Genomic DNA, 21041 nt, shown 5'->3' on the forward strand with positions numbered 1-21041 from the left:
AATGCAGAAGCAGATATGAGAATCCAGCTGTCTTCTATTAAGCCATACAGTAAAGAGATTTGCAAAAATGTAAAACAATGCCACTCTTCTCACTATATTTTGTTTTGGAAAATATAGTTATTTTTCATAAAAATGTTACTTTTGTTAAATGTAACTGGCTTATTATTTTAAAATTAATATATTTAAGCTTTCTCAGTTTTAATTTCTAATACAGCAAGTATCAGTTGGTATAACCCACATACGCCAAAGCTTTTTAGGGTCTGCAGTGATTTTTAAGAATGTAAAGGAAGTCCTGAGACCAGAAAGTTTGAGAATCGCTCCCCTAGAGAAATCCTCACATGTGTGTACTGGGAGACACTACAAGAGTGTTCACCAAAGCCTGTTTGAAACAGCAAGAAACAGAAACAAGAAAATAAGATGAATAAATTGAGACATATTTATACAATGGAATATTATAATTAAATAAATGAATGAACTCCAGCTACATGTATCAACATGGATAAAACTCAGGAAACCTAATACTGATTCAAAAAAGTCATGAAAGAATATGTTTGTTTATATAAAGTTGAACATTCAAAATTATACAATATATGGATGCAGTAATATGTTGTAAAACCATACAAAAAAGCAAGGCATGAAAAATGACACTGGTTACCTCAGGGAGGGGAAGGAGATGTGACTGGGGAGGGCTACATGGCGGGTTTTGTCATTCAGAAATGATTTGTTTTTGAAGCTGGGTGATGGGTACAGGTACATAGGTATTTGTTTTATAATTTATTCAAACTGTACAGATATGTATATTATAAAATTTATAATGTATTATCATGAAAAATAAATAAAATTTGAAAAGCAGGAATAATTGGATAGAGTGCTGGTGGGAGGGTAGATTGTTACAGGACCCTCCCTGAGGTCAGAGGGAATAAAACACTGCCCCCTATCCTGCTAAAGTGGAGCTAGGTGTGTAGGCAATTTCCTTGTGAAACATGGCTGTGAATGGGAACAGAGCCCAGAGAGCTAAGGTGATGGTAGGAAGAGGGGCAAAGAATGATTTTTCTAAGATGGGAGATACTAGACTATGCTTGTTTGCTGCTGGGAAAGACCCAGAGACCATAGAGAGGGACCGGACGGGAACACAGAAGAGAAAGGGAATAATGGAAGGGAAAGGAGGGGCTGGGGTCTGGGGCACTGGGCCTCAGAGAGAAGGAGAGGTCCTCAGGCCCTTCATTGTAACAGGAAGGAATGAAACAAAAGATGAACACAGATACTGGGAGGTTTAGGGATTCAGTGGTGGGAAGATGAAGGTCCTGGAACAATTCTCCCATGTCTGATGGCTTTTATTTTGTCACTGAAGCATGAGATAAGATCATTTTTCTGTAGAGAGAATAGAAATATTAGTCAGTCTTTCTTAATAGCATGGTTGATAGAAATTTTTTACTATTGATAGTTTAGAAAAGTTTCAGCTTTACAATAATGTACATTTTTAGGACTATTGTCAAATTTGGGAAAACCTGTTTAGTTTCTTTCATATATGAGCTGTAAGATGTCAGGGCATTTCAATTTTCTTATAGAGTGAAGAATACACATCTTCAGTACTCTTTGATTTTTCGCTGATTGTAAAGCAGGGCCTTGCAAGAGACAAATGAGGGACCCTGAAGCTTCACTGACCTCTCTGTAAATCTGTCTTTGGCTTCTTTGAACTACTTTCTCCTCCAGGAAGCATTCTCTGATTTTCCCTGGCCGAGGTTCTCCCACAGGGCTTTATTCCTGTCACTCACAGGACTTTTCTCACTCTCTCTGAGGTAGCCAGGTCATCCTCCTTCGCTAGATAGAGGGAGCTCCAGAGTGTAAGGAGTCAGGACACACTTACCTTGGTTCAGCAGTCTTCCATCAGTCTGTGAGTGAGTCTTCACTGGAGCAGTGTGGCATGGTGGTCAGACATGTAGGCCTTGGAGGCAGGCAGACTGGAATTTGATTTTTTGCACCTTGGGTGTACAGAAAGAACAGGGTTCATCCTAATCCTTGGTTCATGACATACTCTCACCATTGGTCCAGGCTGGGGCTTCACTCCTAGCTCCTCTGTGTGACCCTGGGTGAGTTACTCATTGCTCTAAGTCTGTTTCCCCATCTGTAAACAGGGGATGATAATAATACCTACTACATCAGAGTTGTGAGGATTCAATAACATAATCCATGAAACGCATGCACAGTCCCCAGTACCTAATGTTTAATAAATGGTAGCCCTCCACATGATTGGGAGTATACTGTAGGTGGAGGATACAGTATTGCATAACAAAGGCCCAGTCCCTGCCTTCCTGAGCTCACAGCCTATTGGGTACCACACAGCCCAGTGCCAGCCCTGATATATCCGAGACTTGTGAGTGGTTGTTGAATCAAAATTACTTCATACTGTGCCTCTATTTCTTTTATTTTTTACTGTCACCCCAGTTCACCATCACTGTCACCACCTTTCAGATGTCTCCCATTTCTCTTATTTTGCTCTCTCGTCTTTCTGTTTACATCTCTCTGGTGGTTTCTCTTTCCTATCTCTCCTATGCTCTCTCAATCTCTCCCCTTCTTGCTCTTGCTCTCACTCTCTCTCCATTGCCTCTGTTGGGGGTTGCCTTGTCTCCATCCTGTCCCCATCTAACTTATGGTTCTCCTCTTGGTCTGTGTCTCCATCCTCACATATATAATACCATATTACCCTACCTCATCTGTTTCTGAATTTGTGTTCCAAAATTTCTGTCTTTTCTGTTTCTCTTTCAATTTCCTTTGGCTCCTTGGCCTCTTTTCTGTCCACCCCTCTGTCTCCATCACTCTGTACCTATTTATCTTATCTCTGGCTGTCTCCCAGTTCTCATCTTTCTATTTATGTTGCTGCATTCATCTGTCTCTGTTCCCCACCTATCTTTCTCTATTTCTATCCTCACCTTTCTGTTCCAGTCTCTGTTTTCACCCCAGCCTCACACCCCCTCACAACTAACATTTACATTCTCTTTGTTTCTCTCTCACACACATACCCCTATGTTGGTCTTCTTGCCCTTGTTTCCCTCTTTGAGTCTCTCCTCATCTATCACCCCTTTTCTACCTCTGTTACCATCTCTCTTGCTGGGTGGCTCTCCTCATGTGCCTGCCTCTTGTTTCCATCTTTCTGTCCCTATGTGTGTTTCATCTGTTTGCTGTCTTGTCCCCAGATCCCTGTCTGTCTCTATCTCTCTGTCACTGACAGAGTAGTCAAGAGTATGGCCTCTGGTGTTAGACTGTTTGGATTCCAATCCTAGTTGTGCTGCTGACTTGCTGTGCCTCAGTGTCCTCATCTGTAAAACAGGGCTGATAACAGTACCTACTGCAGTGTTACCAAGAGCATTAAATGAACTAACACATGTACAGCTTGTAGAACCATGCCTCAAATATAACAAATGCTCAAAAATATTAGCTCCTAAAAATAAATAACAAGGACCTACTATAGCACAGGGAATTGTATTCAATATCTTGTAATAACCTATAATGGAAAAGAATATGAAAAAGACTATATATACCTATATATTTACATATATATATATATAATTGAATCACTTTGCTGTACACCTGAAACATTGTAAATCAACTATACTTCAATTAAAAAAATATTAGCTTCTATATCATCAACCTCTTCCTCCTCCTCCTCAACACCAACTCCATTTCTATCTTTGTCTATCTAATCCCAGTCACTCTCTTTATCTACCTGGCTGTTATCATCTCTGTGTCTCTCTCTATCCACCTGGCTGTTATCATCTCTGTGTCTCTATCCTCATGTTTTATGTAACTGCCTTTCTGACCCCAATCTCTGTGTCTCTGTCCCCATCTCTCTCTCTCCCTACATTCCAGCCTCATTTCTGTCAGTCCCTCTTTTTCTACCCTGCCCATTCCATCTGTCTGTACATCTCTCTGTCCCCAACCTTCTTTGCTTCTTTATCACCATTTCTGACTATCTGTTCCTACCATTCAGGACCTATTTCTTGGTCTCTGTCTCTTTATCTCCTTGTTCTCATTTCTCTATCCCCCTGTTCCCATATCTATCTTTGTTTATCTATTTCTTTATAAAAATCTTATTCTGTTTCTTTCTCCTCATCTCCCTGTGTCTTCTTCTGGCCTCTCTGGACAATTTAGATTGGAATTGGTCTGGTAGATAATGTGGAGCTATAAAAGGGTTTAGGAGGAAGCAGTAGGCCTGGCAAGAGGCAAGTGGCAGGGTGTGGAATTTCATGGCTCTGCCAAATCCTCCTGAAAGACGTGGCCTCTGAGGTCAAGGTTAGCATAAACCCCCTCAACTCAGCCTCTTCAAGAAAGACAAAGAATGCTGCAGTTATTGGGAGGACCAGGAAGGGGTATTTTTCTGAGTGAAATTCCATCCGGAAGCTGGAATCCAGAGCATTTCCTGTTGTAATGTTTCTTCCAGACTTGGAGAGTCTGAACTTGCCACGTAGCATGTGCACTGCATGCATATATTTCTACAGTAAAACACAGAGATGCATACATAATCCCCCACCCTCAGAGATGAAGACATGTGCAGAGACATAAAGATACACATAGAATCAAGAACCCTCACAGTTGCAGACACTCCAAGACATGGAAAAGCACACAGAATGAATTACCAGCTGGCAGAGATGCTGATGTACACAGGGACATTGAGAGAACCATGGAAATACCCCCATCACAGCTCACGGACCCATGCAAACAGATACAGAAAAATAACTACACAGAAAAATTGTTCTTTTTCAGCCTGACATTTTCATATAAACAGAAACACACCAGAGCATCATGTATAAAAACACACCTTTATAGAAGTGTGCACATTCATACATAATCACAAATATCCAAAGCAACAGAGAATCACATATAGCCATTGATTTGCTGAAAGTGTAGAGGTAGCCAAACTTCCTCTGGCCCTCAAATGACAGACATGCTGCTCCTCTTGTGCCCCCCCTCTCTGTGAAGGCACCACCAAGTACTCAAGCCAGAAACCTGACTGCTAGGAACTATACAGAAATAATTGGAAAGATCTAGGTAAAGTTTTTTTCCTAGAAAAATATAAAATGATAAAAATGGCATAGGAAGTAGAGAACTTGAATAGACCACTAGGCATTAATGAAACTGAAATGGTAGGTAAGGACATCCCTTCCCCCCAAATCCAGGCCCAGATGGATTTACAGGTATAGTGTGCGGGACTCTCAGGAGTTACTTCTCTTCTTATATAAGTTATTCCAGAAAATAGAAAAGGAGAGAAAGCTGCCTAGCTCATTTTATTTGTCTAGTAAAATCCTGAAGTCTTGATTTTAAAAACAGATAAGGACAATTAAAGAAAATTATAGGCTCATTTCACTTATGAATATAGATGCATAAATCTTAAATAAAATATTAGCTAATGGAATCCAACAGTATTTTAAAAATACATCACAATCAAATGGAGTTAATTCCAAGAATGCAAGGAGAATGCATTCAAACTCAGAAAAATCTATCAATGTAATTTACCAGATGAATAGACTAAGGGAGAATAATCGTATGAGTATCTCAATTAATGTAGAAAAAGTATGTTACATGCCTACTTACGATGAAAACTCTTTAAAAAATACGAATAGAAGGCAAATTTCTTAACTTGGTGAAGGTTACATACCAAAATTATACAGCATATTTTGCAGTAAATGGAGAAACTTAAGATGCATCTCCTTGAAGATTAAGAACAAGACTAGATACTTACTCTCACCAACTACTGTTTAACATAGAACTGGAAGTCTTGTTTAATACTATAAAGGGAGAAAAAGAAATGAGACGTGTAAGGACTGGAAGAGAAGAGATAAAACCAACAGATTCAACTGACATACTATTAGAATTAAGAAGAGTTCAGCAAGGTTGCCAGGTACAAAATCAACTTATAAAAATCAATAACATTTCTATACATTAGCAATAAACAACTAGAAAAAATAAGATATCTAAAATTAATCACTAGACCAAAGTATAAACTTTTCTAAATGTCAGGACAACTAAAAAGAAAGGAGAAAAAAAACCACATTCACAGAAAGATAGACAAGATGAAAAGGCAGAGGGCTATGCACCAGATGAAGGAACAAGATAAAACCTCAGAAAAACAACTAAATGAAGTGGAGGTAGGAAACCTTCCAGAAAAAGAATTCAGAATAATGATAGTGAAGATGATCGAGGAACTCGGAAAAAGAACAGAGGCAAAGATCGAGAAGATGCAAGAAATGTTTAACAAAGACCTAGAAGAATTAAAGAACAAACACCTAGAAGAATTAAAGAACAAACAGAGATGAACAATACAATAACTGAAATGAAAAATACACTAGAAGGAATCAATAGCAGAATAACTGAGGCAGAAGAATGCATAAGTGACCTGGAAGACAGAATGGTGGAATTCACTGCTGTGGAACAGAATAAAGAAAAAAGAATGAAAAGAAATGAAGACAGCCTAAGAGACCTCTGGGACAACATTAAACGCAACAACATTCGCATTATAGGGGTCCTCAGAAGGAGAAGAGAGAGAGAAAGGACCCGAGAAAATATGTGAAGGGATTATAGTCGAAAACTTCCCTAACATGGGAAAGGAAAGAGCCACCCAAGTCCAGGAAGCACAGAGAGTCCCATACTTATAAACCCAAGGAGAAACACGCCAAGACACAGAGTAATCAAATTGGCAAAAATCAAAGACAAAGAAAAATTATTGAAAGCACCAAGGTAAAAGTGACAAATAACATACAAGGGAACTCCCATAAGGTTAACAGCTGATTTCTCAGCAGAAACTCTACAAGCCAGAAGGGAGTGGCATGATATACTTAAAGTGATGAAAGGGAAGAACCTACAACCAAGATTACTCTACCCGGCAAGGATCTCATTTAGATTTGATGGAGAAATCAAAAGCTTTACAGACAAGCAAAAGCTAAGAGAATTCAGCACCACCAAACCAGCTCTACAACAAATGCTAAAGGAACTTCTCTAAGTGGGAAACACAAGAGAAGAAAAGGACCTACAAAAACAAACCCAAAACAATTAAGAAAATGGTCATAGGAACATACATATCGATAATTACCTTGAACGTGAATGGATTAAATGTCCCAACCAAAAGACATAGACAGGCTGAATGGATACAAAAACAAGACCCATATATATGCTGTCTACAAGAGACCCACTTCAGACCTAGGGACACATACAGACTGAAAGTGAGGGGATGGAAAAAGATATTCCATGCAAATGGAAATCAAAAGAAAGCTGGAGTAGCTATACTCATATCAGATAAAATAGACTTTAAAATAAAGAATGTTACAAGAGACAAGGAAGGACACTACATAATGATCAAGGGATCAATCCAAGAAGAAGATATAACAATTATAAATATATATGCACCCAACATAGGAGCACCTCAATACATAAGGCAATTGCTAACAGCTCTAAAAGAGGAAATCGACAGTAACACAATAATAGTGGGGGACTTTAACACCTCACTTACACCAATGGACAGATCATCCAAAGTGAAAATAAATAAGGAAACAGAAGCTTTAAATGACACAATAGACCAGATAGATTTAATTGATATTTATAGGACATTCCATCCAAAAACAGCAGATTACACTTTCTTTTCAAGTGCACACGGAACTTTCTCCAGGATAGATCACATCTTGGGTCACAAATCAAGCCACAGTAAATATAAGAAAATTGAAATCATATCAAGCATCTTTTCTGACCACAACGCTATGAGATTAGAAATCAATTAGAGGGGAAAAAAACGTAAAAAACACAAACACATGGAGGCTAAACACTACGTTACTAAATAACCAAGAGATCACTGATGAAATCAAAGAGGAAATCAAAAAATAGCTAGAGACAAATTACAATGAAAACATGACGATCCAACACCTATGGGATGCAGCAAAAGCAGTTCTAAGAGGGAAGTTTATAACAATACAAGCCTACCTCAGGAAACAAGAAAAATCTCAAATAAAAAACCTAAACTTACAGCTAAAGGAACTAGAGAAAGAAGAACAAACAAAACCCAAAGTTAGTAGAAGGAAAGAAATCATAAAGAACAGAGCAGAAATAAATGAAATAGAAACAAAGAAAACAATAGCAAAGATCAATAAAACTAAAAGCTGGTTCTTTGAGAAGATAAACAAAACTGATACACCATTAGCCAGACTCATCAAGAAAAAAAGGGAGAGGACTCAAATCAATAAAATTAGAAATGAAAAAGAAGTTACAACAGACACCGCAGAAATACAAAGCATCCTAAGAGACTACTACAAGCAACTTTATGCCAATAAAATGGACAACCGGGAAGAAATGGAGAAATTCTTAGAAAGGTATAACCTTCCAAGACTGAACCAGGAAGAAATAGAAAATATGAACACACCAATCACAAGTAATGAAATTGAAACTGTGATTAACAATCTTCCAACAAACAAAAGTCTAGGACCAGATGGCTTCACAGGCGAAGTCTATCAAACATTTAGAGAAGAGCTAACACCCCTCCTTCTCAAACTCTTCCAAAAAAACTGCAGAGGATGGAACACTCCCAAACTCATTCTACGAGGCCACCATCACCCTGATACCAAAACCAAAGACACTACAAAAAAAGAAAATTACAGACCAATATCACTGATGAATATAGATGCAAAAATCCTCCACAAAATACTAGCAAACAGAATCCAACAACACATTAAAAGGATCATACACCATGATCAAGTGGGATTTATCCCAGGGATGCAAGGATTCTTCAATATATGCAAATCAATCTATGTGATACACCATATTAAGAAATCGAAGAATAAAAACCATATGATCATCTCAATAGATGCAGAAAAAGCTTTTGAGAAAATTCAACACTCATTTATGGCAAAAACTCTCCAGAAAGTGAGCATAGAGGGAACCTACCTCAACATAATAAAGGCCGTATATGACAAACCCACAGCAAACATCATTCTCAATGCTGAAAAACTGAAAGCATTTCCTCTAAGATCAGGAATGAGACAAGGATGTCCACTCTCACCACTATTATTCAACATAGTTTTGGAAGTCCTAGTCATGGCAATCAGAAGAAAAAGAAATAAAAGGAATACAAATTGGAAAAGAAGAAGTAAAACTGTCACTGTTTGCAGATGACATGATAGTATACATAGAGGATCATAAAGATGCCATCAGAAAACTACTAGAGTTAATCAATGAATTTGGTAAAGTTGTAGGATACAAAATTAATGCACAGAAATCTTTTGCATTCCTATACACTAATGATGAAAAATCTGAAAGAGAAATTAAGGAAACACTCCCATTTACCATTGCAACAAAAAGAATAAAATACCTAGGAATAAACCTACCTAGGGAGACAAAAGACCTGTATGCAGAAAACTATAAGACACTGATGAAAGAAATTAAAGATGATACCAACAGATGGAGAGATATACCATGTTCTTGGATTGGAAGAATTAATACTGTGAAAATGACTATACTACCCAAAGCAATCTACAGATTCAATGCAATCCCTATCAAATTACCAATGGCAGTTTTTACAGAACTAGAACAAAAAATCTTAAAATTTGTATGGAGACACAAAAGATCCCGAATAGCCAAAGCAGTCTGTTTTTTTTTTAAATTTATGTATTTTATTTATTTTATTTTTGGCTGCATTGGGTCTTTGTTGCTGCGCGCGGGCTTTTCTGTAGTTGCAGCAAGTGGGGGTTACTCTTCCTTGCGGTGCACAGGGTTCTCATTGTGGTGGTGTATCTTGTTGTGGAGCACGGGCTCTAGCTGCGTGGGCTTCAGTAGTTGCAGCACGTGGGCTCAGTAGTTGTGGCTCGTGGCTCTAGGGCACAGGCTCGGTAGTTGTGGTGCACGGGCTTAGTTGCTCTGCGGCATGTGGGATCTTCCCGGACCAGGGCTTGAACCTGTGTCCCCTGCATTGGCAGGTGGATTCTTAACCACTGCGCCACCAGGGAAGCCCTAGCCAAAGCAGTCTTGAGGGAAAAAAATGGAGCTGGAGGAATCAGACTCCCTGACTTCAGACTATACTACAAAGCTACAGTAATCAAGACAATATGGTACTGGCACAAAAACAGAAATATAGATCAATGGAACAGGATAGAAAGCCCAAAGATAAACCCACGCACCTATGGTCAACTACTCTATGACAAAGGAGGCAAGGATATACAATGTTGAAAAGACAGTCTCTTCAATAAGTGGTGCTGGGAAAACTGGACAGCTACATGTAAAAGAATGAAATTAGAACACTCCCTAACACCATACACAAAAATAAACTCAAAATGGATTAGAGACCTAAATGTAAGACTGGACACTATAAAACTGTTAGAGGAAAACATAAGAAGAACACTCTTTGACATAAATCACAGCACGATCTTTTTTGATCCACCTCCTAGAGTAATGGAAATAAAAACAAAAATAAACAAATGGGACCTATGAAACTTAAAAGCTTTTGCAAAGCAAAGGACACTACAAACAAGACGAAAAGACACCCCTCAGAATGGGAGAAAATATTTGCAAACGAATCAACTGACAAAGGATTAATCTCCAAAATATATAAACAGCTCATGCAGCTCAATATTAAAAAAACAAACAACCTAATCCAAAACTGGGCAGAAGAACTAAATAGACATTTCTCCAAAGAACACATACAGATGGCCAAGAATCACATGAAAAGCTGCTCAACATCACTAATTATTAGAGAAATGCAAATCAAAACTACCATGAGGTATCACGTCACACCAGTTAGAATGGGCCTCATCAGAAAATCTACAAACAACAAATGCTGGAGAGGGTGTGGAGAAAAGGGAACCCTCTTGCACTGCTGTGGGAATGTAAATTGATATAGCCAGTATGGAGAACAGTATGGAGGTTCCTTAAAAAACTAAAAATAGAATTACCATATGACCCAGAAATCCCACTACTAGGCATATACCCAGAGAAAACCATAATTCAAAAAGACACATGCACCCCAATGTTCATTGCAGCACTATTTACAATAGCCAGGTCATGGAAGCAACCTAAATGCCCATTGACATACGAATGGATAAAGAAGAAGTGGTATATATATACAAGGGAATATTACTCAGCCATAAAAAGGAACGAAATTGGGTCATTTGTAGAGACGTGGACGGATCTAGAGACTGTCATACAGAGTGAAGTAAGTCAGAAAGAGAAAAACAAATATCATATATTAACACATATGTGTGGAACGTAGAAAAATGGTACAGATGAACCGGTTTGCAGGGCAGAAATAGAGACACATATGTAGAGAACAAACATATGGACACCAAGGGGGGAACGTGCCGGGGGTGTGGTGTTGTTGTGATGAATAGGGAGATGGGGATTGACATATATACACTAGTATGTATAAAATGGATAACTAATAAGAACCTGCTGTATAAAAAAAATAAATAAAATTCATAAATTCAAAAAATAAAACAAAAAAAAATTGAGTGTTAACTGATAAAAAAATCAAACAAAATAGACTACATAGTAACATGATTTTAATATATAAAAATATAGCTAAAAAAGAAAATGAAACTTAAAATAATGTGACAATATTAACACCAAACATCTTTTGTATCAATAAATATAAATGGTCTTAGCTCATCTATTTAAAGAAAAACATTTTTTATTGGATCCCTGAGCAAAACCCAACTACTGCATTCAAGAGTCAACTAAAACAAATAGATTCAGAGAGGTTAAAAATACAAGAAGGGCAAAGGTGTACCAGTCAAATGCAAATAAAGAAAGCAGAGGTTGTAATCTTAATTATCAGCCAAGTTAGAAAGTCAGAATGAAAGGCATTAATTGACTGTCAATGTCATGAAAAGGAAAGACTAAGGAACTGTCCACAGGTTGGAGGAGATAGGATGACTAAATGCAATGTGGGATTCTGGTTTGGAGCCTGGAACAGAAAAAGGATATTAGTGGAAAAACTGGTGAAATCTGAATAAAGTCAGGAGTTTAGTTAATAGCAATGTACTAATGCTAATCTCTTAGTTTTCACAGATGTAGTCATATAAGATATTAACATGAGGGGCAACTAGATGAAGGGTTCTATAAAACTAAAATTATTCTGAAATAAAAAGCTTATTACAAAAAAGCACTGAGACAAAAAAGGCCACAATTCACAATGAAAATATAAAGTTATGAGTATTTTTGTATCAAATAACATAGCAACTTTCACAAAGCTGAAATATTAAGAGATACAAGGAGAAATCGATAATAGATTGAAACACACTAAAAACAGGAGAAATTTAACTCACCTTTCTCATTCCAGGACAGATCAAATGAACAACAAGAGCAACAAAAACCCAGTAAGAATACAGAAAACCTAAACAACAAAATCAATATTAGGCCAAGAAGAAAATCTCAATAAATTCCAAAATGTAGAACTAATACTGACAATGTTTTCTGATCACAACTGGATAAAAGTAGAAATCAATGTAAAAAAGATCTTCCATCTGAATATATAAAAACTCTCTGTCAAACAATTCTTGGGTCAAAGGGCAAACTCAAACCAAAATTGCTGAATTTCTAGCCAATAATAATAATGAAAACATTACATATCAGAATCTATGGGTACAGATAAAGCAGCAGTCAGAGAAAAGTTCATTGCCTCAAAATACTTATACTAAAAACAAGGGAAAAAATTAAATGAACCCAACTCAGAAAGTTAGTGAAAGAGAAACAGAATAAACTTAAGGGGAACAGAAGGAAAGAATTAACAAAGAGAAAAGTTCCAATAAAGGAGTTAGAAAACAGGTAACAGAACTAATAAATAAATAGATTAACCAATTCTGTGAAAAAGAAATATATAAGCCATTAAATAATAATCAAGAAAAGGAGAAAGCACAAAGACACAAACCAGGAAATGAAAAGTTGGACATAACTATAGTAAGAGGACATTTTAAACGTTATAAAGGACTTCCTCATGCAACTCTATGCAAATCGTTTTAAAGACCTTGAAGAAATGGAAAACATCCTAGGAAAATATAATTTACCAAAACTCTAAAAGAGAGAAGTCCATATAGACCAATTTCCATGGAAGAAATAGAAAAAGTTATAAAGAGCTACTTTCCACCAAAAGCACTGGGCCATGATGATTTCACAGGGGAAGTCTGCTAACACTGAAAAGCAGATCATTTGAATGCTATTTTTATTTTCCTGATCCTAGATAAAGAAGGAACACCTTCATATTCTTTTTATGAAGTGAGTATAACATTGATATCAAGATCTAACAAAGATTTCACAAGAAAAAGAAAATGATATAAACCAATCTTCACTTATGAATATCGATGCAAAATCCTAAATAAAATATTAGCAAACAGAATCCATGACTATGTGGAGTTTATTTCCAAGAATGCAAAAATCATTCAATATTAGGAAATCCATTAATACAATCTAACATATTGTTGAATCTAAGGAGAAAAATCATATCATCATTTTCAGAGATGCCAGAACCATTTGACAAAATTCAATACCCATCCTTTACAAAAAATTCTTTATAAGAACTTCTTCCTTAATATAATTATGTCTGCCTATCTATCTATCTATCCATCCATCCATCCCCAAATCCAGCAATCCAGCACTTCACTTAACCAGGAAACACTAGCAGCATTTATATGCTAAACTCACAAGGGTATCTACTCTCTCCACTACAATTTAACATTATATTGGAGGTAGTAAAAGCACTGTGATTAGAAAAGAAAAAGAAATTAGAAATTACAATTGGAATGGAGGAGGTAAAGCTATCATTACTTATAGATAAGACTGTAGAGCCAGAAAACCCAAGCAAACCAATAGAAAACTATTACAAACAAGAGAACTCAGCAAGGTAGCAGTATATAAAATTAATATATAGAAATCATTCAGTTAGAAGATATATGGAAGAGAAGACTCCATTTATCACAGCAACAAAAAAGATAAAATACTGTCTTAGTCTGTTGGGTCTGCTATAACAGAATACCACAGACTGGTTGGCTTATAAACAACCGAAATTTATTATTCACAGTTCTAGAGGCTGGGAAGTCCAAGATCAAGACACTCAAAGATTTTATGTCTGGGGAGGGCCCACGTCCTGGTTCATAGCCAGCCATCTTCTCACTGTGTTCTCACATGGCAGGAGTGGCAAGGGAGCTCTCTTGGGTCTCTTTTATAAGGGCACTAATCCCAGTCATTAGGGCTCCAATCTCATGATCTAATCACCTGCCAAAGGTTCTACCTCCAAACACTATCACATTGGGGGTTAGGTTTCAACGTAAAATTCGGGGGGTGCGGGCAGACACAAACATTCAGTCTACAGCAAACACCTAGAAACAAACTTAACGAGAAATGTCTAAATCCTTCAAGAGAAAACATCTGTAACACTATGAAGAAACAAATAGAAAGGCACCCCATTTTCTTAAATAGGAAGACTCAAAATCATAAAGATGTAAAATTAATTTATAAATTTAGTATAAGCTAATTAAAAATACCATATTTTTTCTTTTTCTGAAACTAGACAAGCTGAATTAAAGATCAAATGGAAAAATAACAAACAAGCACAGCCAGAATATCTCTGAAAAGGAAGAACAATGATGGGGGACTACTGCTACAATAATTCTCTATAAAAAACCAAAATGAATATTTAGATACCCAAACTTAGACAGAGTCTATGGTCAGCTGAGAGGCTCTACACGCTGGATCAGGCTCTGTTGATCTCAGCTCTGCCAGCTCATGTGTCTGCACTAAGTTGGTGGCTTGGCTGGAGGTTGGCTGCTACAGGATGCCTTGGCTGGGAGGACCAGGCTCATTTCTATATGTCTCTCACATCCCTCCAGCAGACTAGCCTGGGTATGTTCTCATAGCAGTGGCAGGGGTCCAAGAGAGGAAGCAGAATATGCAAGAGCTTTCTCAGGTCTCTGCTTAAATCAAATTTGCTACTATCCTGTTGGTTGAAGTAAATTATATGGCCAAACTCAGTCAGTATGGGAGGGCACTACCAAAGGGTGTGGAGACACATAAAAAATTGGGGTCATTAATGCAATCTATCACAAAAGTGCAAATCAAAATCTAGAATCCATAAAAGAAAACATAGATAAATTTGTTTACATAAAAATAAAGTAAAATTTGCTTGGAAAAAAAATCCATTAGCAAAGTCAAAAGAACAACAAACTGGGAAAAAAATATTGACAACTTATATCATTTACAAAGGTCTAATTTCTCTAATTATATAACAAGCTTGTAGAAATCGAGAAAATAAACAGAGCATATAAATAGACAACTCACAGGAAAAGACAAAAATGACCCTTAAACATATGAAAAGATGCTCAACCTCACTCATCATAAGAGAAATGTCAATTAAAACTACAGTGAGATACTGTTTCTCACCTATCACATTGTCAAAAATCCGAAAGTCTTTAATGATACACTTTCTGAGTGAGGTGGTGGTGAAACACATGAACTCATACATGGGTGGTAAGTGCAAAATGGTACACCTACAGAGGGAAATTTTGGCAATATCTACCAAAGTTACAAATGTGATTCTTAGAATTTATCCTATAGAAATATCTGCATACATATGAAATGTCTATTCATTATGGCACCATTTGTAATACCAAAGGGCTGAAAATACCCTGAACATCCATCAGTAGGGTATTGCAGTCATTAAATAAACTATTACACATCCACATAATGTAACACTTTCTCAGCTTTCAACAGTTTCAAGTCATACTACATGACTTTCTATGTAGTGGAAACTTTCTAATGCTCTGATATGTAAGGACCTGCAGGACGTATCACGTGAAAAAAGCAACATGTATAACTGTATGTATAGTATGTTACCTTTTGTGTAAGAAAGAGGGAGATGGAATAGGATATACATTTATACTTGTTTGTATCTGCATGAAGAATAAAAAAATAAATGAATAAAACTGGTAACTGTGGGCGGTGTGTATGGTGGCAACTGGGTAGAATGGACAAAGATGAGTGACTATTCTCAAAGTATAATTTTTATATACTTTTGCTATTCAAAATGCGTGTATATTATCTATTCAAAAAATAAAAATATTCAGAATAGTAACAAAAACTGTAAAGCCACTAGGAATTAAATTAGTAAAAACACACAAAAATTCTAAAGAGAAAACTTTAAACTCTTAATAAAGAGCACAGATAGAAGGTGAACTGAACAAATGAGGAGATATTCCATGATCTTGGATGGGACAAGTTAATATTTTGATGGTGTCAACTCCCCCAAATTAATCTATAAATTCAGTGCAATCCTAATCAAAATTACAGTTGGTTTTTTGAAGAGCTTGATAAAATCTTTTTAAAATTTATGCAGAGATATAGTTAAGACAACCCAAAAGAAGACTAAAGAGGAGGGGACTTGCCCTATCAGATTTAAGATACGTTACAAAATATTAAAAACAAGGTGGTATTAGTACAAGAACAGAAACAGACCTATGTGTGTATGTTTCATAATATATGACAAAGGTGGCATGGTAAATCAATGAAAAAGGAAGGATTGTTTAGTATTTGGTGGTGGGAAATGTGGCTCACTATGTGGAAAAAATAAAATTGCATACTTACCTATCACCACATATGAGCATGGATTCTAAATGGATTAAAACCTAAAGGTGCAAGGTAAAACTATAAAGTTAATAGAAAAAAAATAGAAGAATATCTTTTTTTTTTTACTACTTTTTAAGTAAAACCCCCCAAACCAAAAACCATAAAGCAAAAATGTGATGCATTTGACTACATTAAAATTAACAGTTTCTGTTCAAAGATGGCTATCATGGGCAAAGTCAAAACAGGGGGAGAATCCTGTTGGTTTCAGGGGACTGAAACCAACAGGGGACTAATAGCTAGACTATATAAGGAACTCTAGCAAATCAACAGGAAAGATAGGAACCCTAATAGAAAAAATGGCCCAACTATACAAGCAGGCAATTTACAGAAGAGGCGTTTGACACACATCTAAAGAGATGCTCAAAAATTAATTAGTGGGAATTCCCTGGTGGTCCGGTGGTTAGGACTCTGTGCTTTCACTGCTGAGGGCACAGGTTCAATCCCTGGTCGGGGGACTAAGATCCCACAAGCCGCGAGACATGGCCAAAAATAAAAATTAATTAATAATCAGAGAAATGTAAACTAAAGCAAGGTAAGATATAGTAATACCTATTAAACCTATTAGACCAGTAAAAACTAGAAAGCTGGAAAATGTCAAGTGTCAGTGAGGATGTAGGGATCCAGGAATCTTTGTACACTGGTGGTAAAACTGGACTGGTGTAGCCATCCCAGAGAACCATTTAGCAGTATTAGTATTCTTAGTCAAACTAAGTATATGCACACTTTATGATACAATCATCCTGTTCCTGGGTATATGTTTCAAAAGAAATTCTCATACAGGCCAATAAGGAGACATGCACAAGGATGTTCATCACAGTATTACTTGTGGTGTCATGGAGCTGGAGGCAATCTTGCTGTCCATTATCGGGGGAATATTCAGGGAAAATGTGGTGAAGGCACACTGGTTAGCATGAGCAGTTAGAAGCAATGGATTAGATGTATACACAGCAATATGGATAGACTTTAAAAACAAAAGGCTGAATGAAAAAAGTAAGAAACAGATTGAGATACCATTTATATAAAACAAAAATGCACAGACACAAAACATTCTCCACAGTGGGACAACCTGGTGTTATGTGCCTCCTGAGGAGATACAATATGAAGTAAGCGGTATCCTCTATGTACCGTTATTGCTGAAATTATTTAACCTGAATCTAATCATGTGGAAAGAGCAGATGAATACAGATATTCTGTGGGACATTCTACAAGAAACTGGCCTGGACTCTTGAAAAGTATCAGTGTAATATCAAACACACACAAAATCTAGGGGTACTATTTTAGACTAAAAGAGGTTAAAGTGCTACAACAACCAAACGTAATACACAAACCTTAATTAGATACTGGGATCAAAAAATCAGAGCAGGTCTAAGAACATTTTGGGCTCAACTGGAAAATTTGAATATAGGGTATCTTTGATGGTATTATTGAATTAGTAAGTTTTCTTAGGTGTGATAATGGTATTGTGGTTATGCAGGAGAATGTCCTTATTCTAGTAGATGTGTGCTGAAGTTTTTAGGGGTGAGCTGTTATACTGCCTGCAAGATTTATACATATACATATAAAGAGAAGTAAAACAAATTTGGCAAACTATTAAGAGTATATGGGCTTTCATTGTACTATTTTTTCAACTGTTCTGAATTTTGAAAAATGGAAAAATGAAAATTTTGGGGAAATACATGCATGTAAAACAACAATACATGTTTTGCAAGAACACATATAAACAAAAAGATATGCATAAAACACTTTAAAATGCTTGCCTACATGAAGGAAATGAGAGTGGGAAGTAGAGATGAAAGAGAATTTAAAAAACAACAAAAACCTCTCCCTAAGGTAACACTCACTCATTGAATACATGGAAAACAAAGAAAAGCACGATGAAGAAAACTAAATTCATTGATAATTTCATTTTCTCTGTCAGCAGTTCTCAAAATGTGGTACCTGGACTAGCAGCAGCAGCAGCTTCATCATCATCATCATCATCTTCTTCTTCTTCATCATCATCATCATCATCACCACCACCACCTGGGAACTTGTTAGAAATGCAAATTCCTGGGCTCTACTACAGACTTAACTAAAACACAATTCTGGGTGTGGGGCCCAGCATCTGGTATTTTAACAAGCTCTCTCAAGTGATTCTGCTGCAGCCCAAGTTTGAGAACCACTGATCTAGATTTAGACACCATTAATTTTGTTATAGATCCTCATAGTCTTTCTAAAAAAATATGAAATACTTCAGGCGTACAAATAAGTATGAAGAATAATATAGCACACACCCATGTACCTATTACCCAGATAAAATATCAGACAAACAGTCAAAGTCCCCTGTGTATTTCTCTCTCATTTTGTTCCCCAGCGGTAATCACCATTCTGCATTTGGTGTTTAATTCCTTGTTTAAAAAATATTGTTTACATATCTATGTAATTGATAAACAACATAGTGCATTGTTTTCTAGTTAAAAAAAAACTATATAAATGGTCTCACACATCATGTATCCTTCCACAACTTGCATTTTATCACAGCATTATGTTTCTGAAATTTATCTGGATTGATATACCCAATTCTGTCTGGTTCATTTTTTTCACTGTTGTATATAGTATTCTGTTGTGTGGCTATACCACTATTTATTTATTCTCCTTTTGGTGAACTTTTAGATTGTTCAGATTTTTTTCTCTATTACTAACAGTTCTGCAATGAATATTCTTTTCTTGATTGTTTTCTTTTTATCTTTATTTTGCAATGAATATTCTTGCACATGCCTCCTTGTGCATGTTTAAGAATTTCTCTAGGACTTAACATATATATATATATATATATATACACATCTCTAACAGAATTGCTGGGTCCCAGGGCCATCTTTAACTATTCTGATTACTTCTTAATTGTTTTCCAAAGTAGTAATACCAATTTTCATTCCTATCAAAGACTTCATCACAAATTTTTTCCTCATGGTTTGTGCATTTGTGACTTTGTTTAAAAAGTCCTTCCACAGTCCTAGGTCACAAAGATATTCTCCACCCTCTCATGTGGAAAAAAATAGGGATCCAGTTTTATTTTTCTCATTATGGTGAGCCAAATTTCCCAGCGCTATCTACTAAAATGTCCATTTCCCATTGATTTGTGGTGTAGGCCTGTAAACTTACCCATTTAACAAACATTTGCTGAAGCGTGCCTTGTACCAGTCTTGTGCTGGGTCCTGCTGAGGGCACGAAGATATATGGCCCCTAGTCTCAGGGAGTTCATTCTCCTGTGGAGATACAGCCACATAAATGATTACAGTACTAAGTGATAAATGCAACAAGGTGCTCTGAGTTTCTCACTCAGCTGGGAAAGTTCATAGAAGCGACAAGAGTTAGGTCTTAAAGAAAAAGGAAGAATTTGCTAATGCAGGGGGGAAGGTGAAGGTGGCCAGGGCTGGTTTGGGGTCCAGAGGAGTTGTGTTTCTCTAGGGTAAGAGTTTAGAAGCCTTCCATGGATGTAGGGGCAGTGAGTCCTTCGTATGTAAGACGTAGGAGTAGGCAGAGGGAGTCATTTTCTGCCTGGATATACTAGAGGTTGATATCCTTGGGGTAGCGGGGCTCGGCCTCACCCCAAAGTTTAGGCTAGAGAAAGAGGAGTGGCTGGAACTAAATTATCAGGAAGAAGACATTTTCAGACTAATAATTACTCTTTTAAGGGGGAGACCTCATTCTCCAGCTAGGTCAGGAGCTCCCTGAGATGGCTTCTGAAGAAACCCTTACTTGCCCCCACTCCAGAGGTAAATCCATTCCCTCCGGCAGAGGCTGCTCTGGGGCCTGAGGGAGGGAGGGAGGGAGGAGGTGGGGAAGAAGGCAAATGGGTGGGAGAGGCTTCCAGTTGTTCGGTTTGTAGGCCTGGCCGTGGATCTGCGCTGCTGCAGAAAGAGCTCTGAGCGGCTCCCTCAGGGTTTCTCTGGGACCCCGCAAGCCGGGACGGTTGCTGGGAGCAGCTAACCTAGTCATTTCAGGTGGGTATACTCAGCAAAACATGTGATCCTGGCGGCCATTTTCTCACACCCTGCCCGTCGCCATCTTCCGTTGTAGACAAAGGCACCGACACCCCACCCTTGTCTGATGCGGCCTTGGCGATCACTTGGTCACTAAGATTCGAGAACACATATTTAGGGCCAGGCAGAGGCCCGCAGACAAGAACTTGGCTTACAAGTAGGTTATATGGCCACACCAGCCAACGAACCGCTGCTGCCTCCCCGCCTCCCCGCCTCCCCGCCTCCCCGCCTCCCCGCCTCCCCGCCTCCCCCGCCTCCCCGCCTCCCCGCCTCCCCCGCCTCCCCGCCTCCCCGCCTCCCCGCCTCCCCGCCTCCCCGCCTCTGCTATTTCCTTACCTTACGGAGCGGCCGGGAGGCGGGGCCAGCGCGGCCCCGGGG

The 21041-nt window shown here is 37.7% G+C and overlaps 1 long non-coding RNA gene across 2 annotated transcripts; it reads right to left on the bottom strand.

Annotated features, from left to right (window-relative positions):
- Window positions 1-174: 174 nt before the first annotated feature.
- On the bottom strand, window positions 175-20861 carry LOC118888221. Of its 2 annotated transcripts, XR_005018272.1 has the most exons (5): window positions 20612-20861; window positions 19783-19886; window positions 18580-18670; window positions 1868-1982; window positions 175-1371 (listed from the first exon to the last, which is right to left on the bottom strand). It is a non-coding gene; the product is annotated as an uncharacterized LOC118888221 (long non-coding RNA). The 2 variants fall into 2 exon arrangements; XR_005018273.1 differs by lacking the exon at window positions 18580-18670.
- Window positions 20862-21041: the final 180 nt, after the last annotated feature.

Source organism: Balaenoptera musculus, chromosome X, assembly GCF_009873245.2.
Source record: "Balaenoptera musculus isolate JJ_BM4_2016_0621 chromosome X, mBalMus1.pri.v3, whole genome shotgun sequence".
Classification (NCBI taxonomy): domain Eukaryota; kingdom Metazoa; phylum Chordata; class Mammalia; order Artiodactyla; family Balaenopteridae; genus Balaenoptera; species Balaenoptera musculus.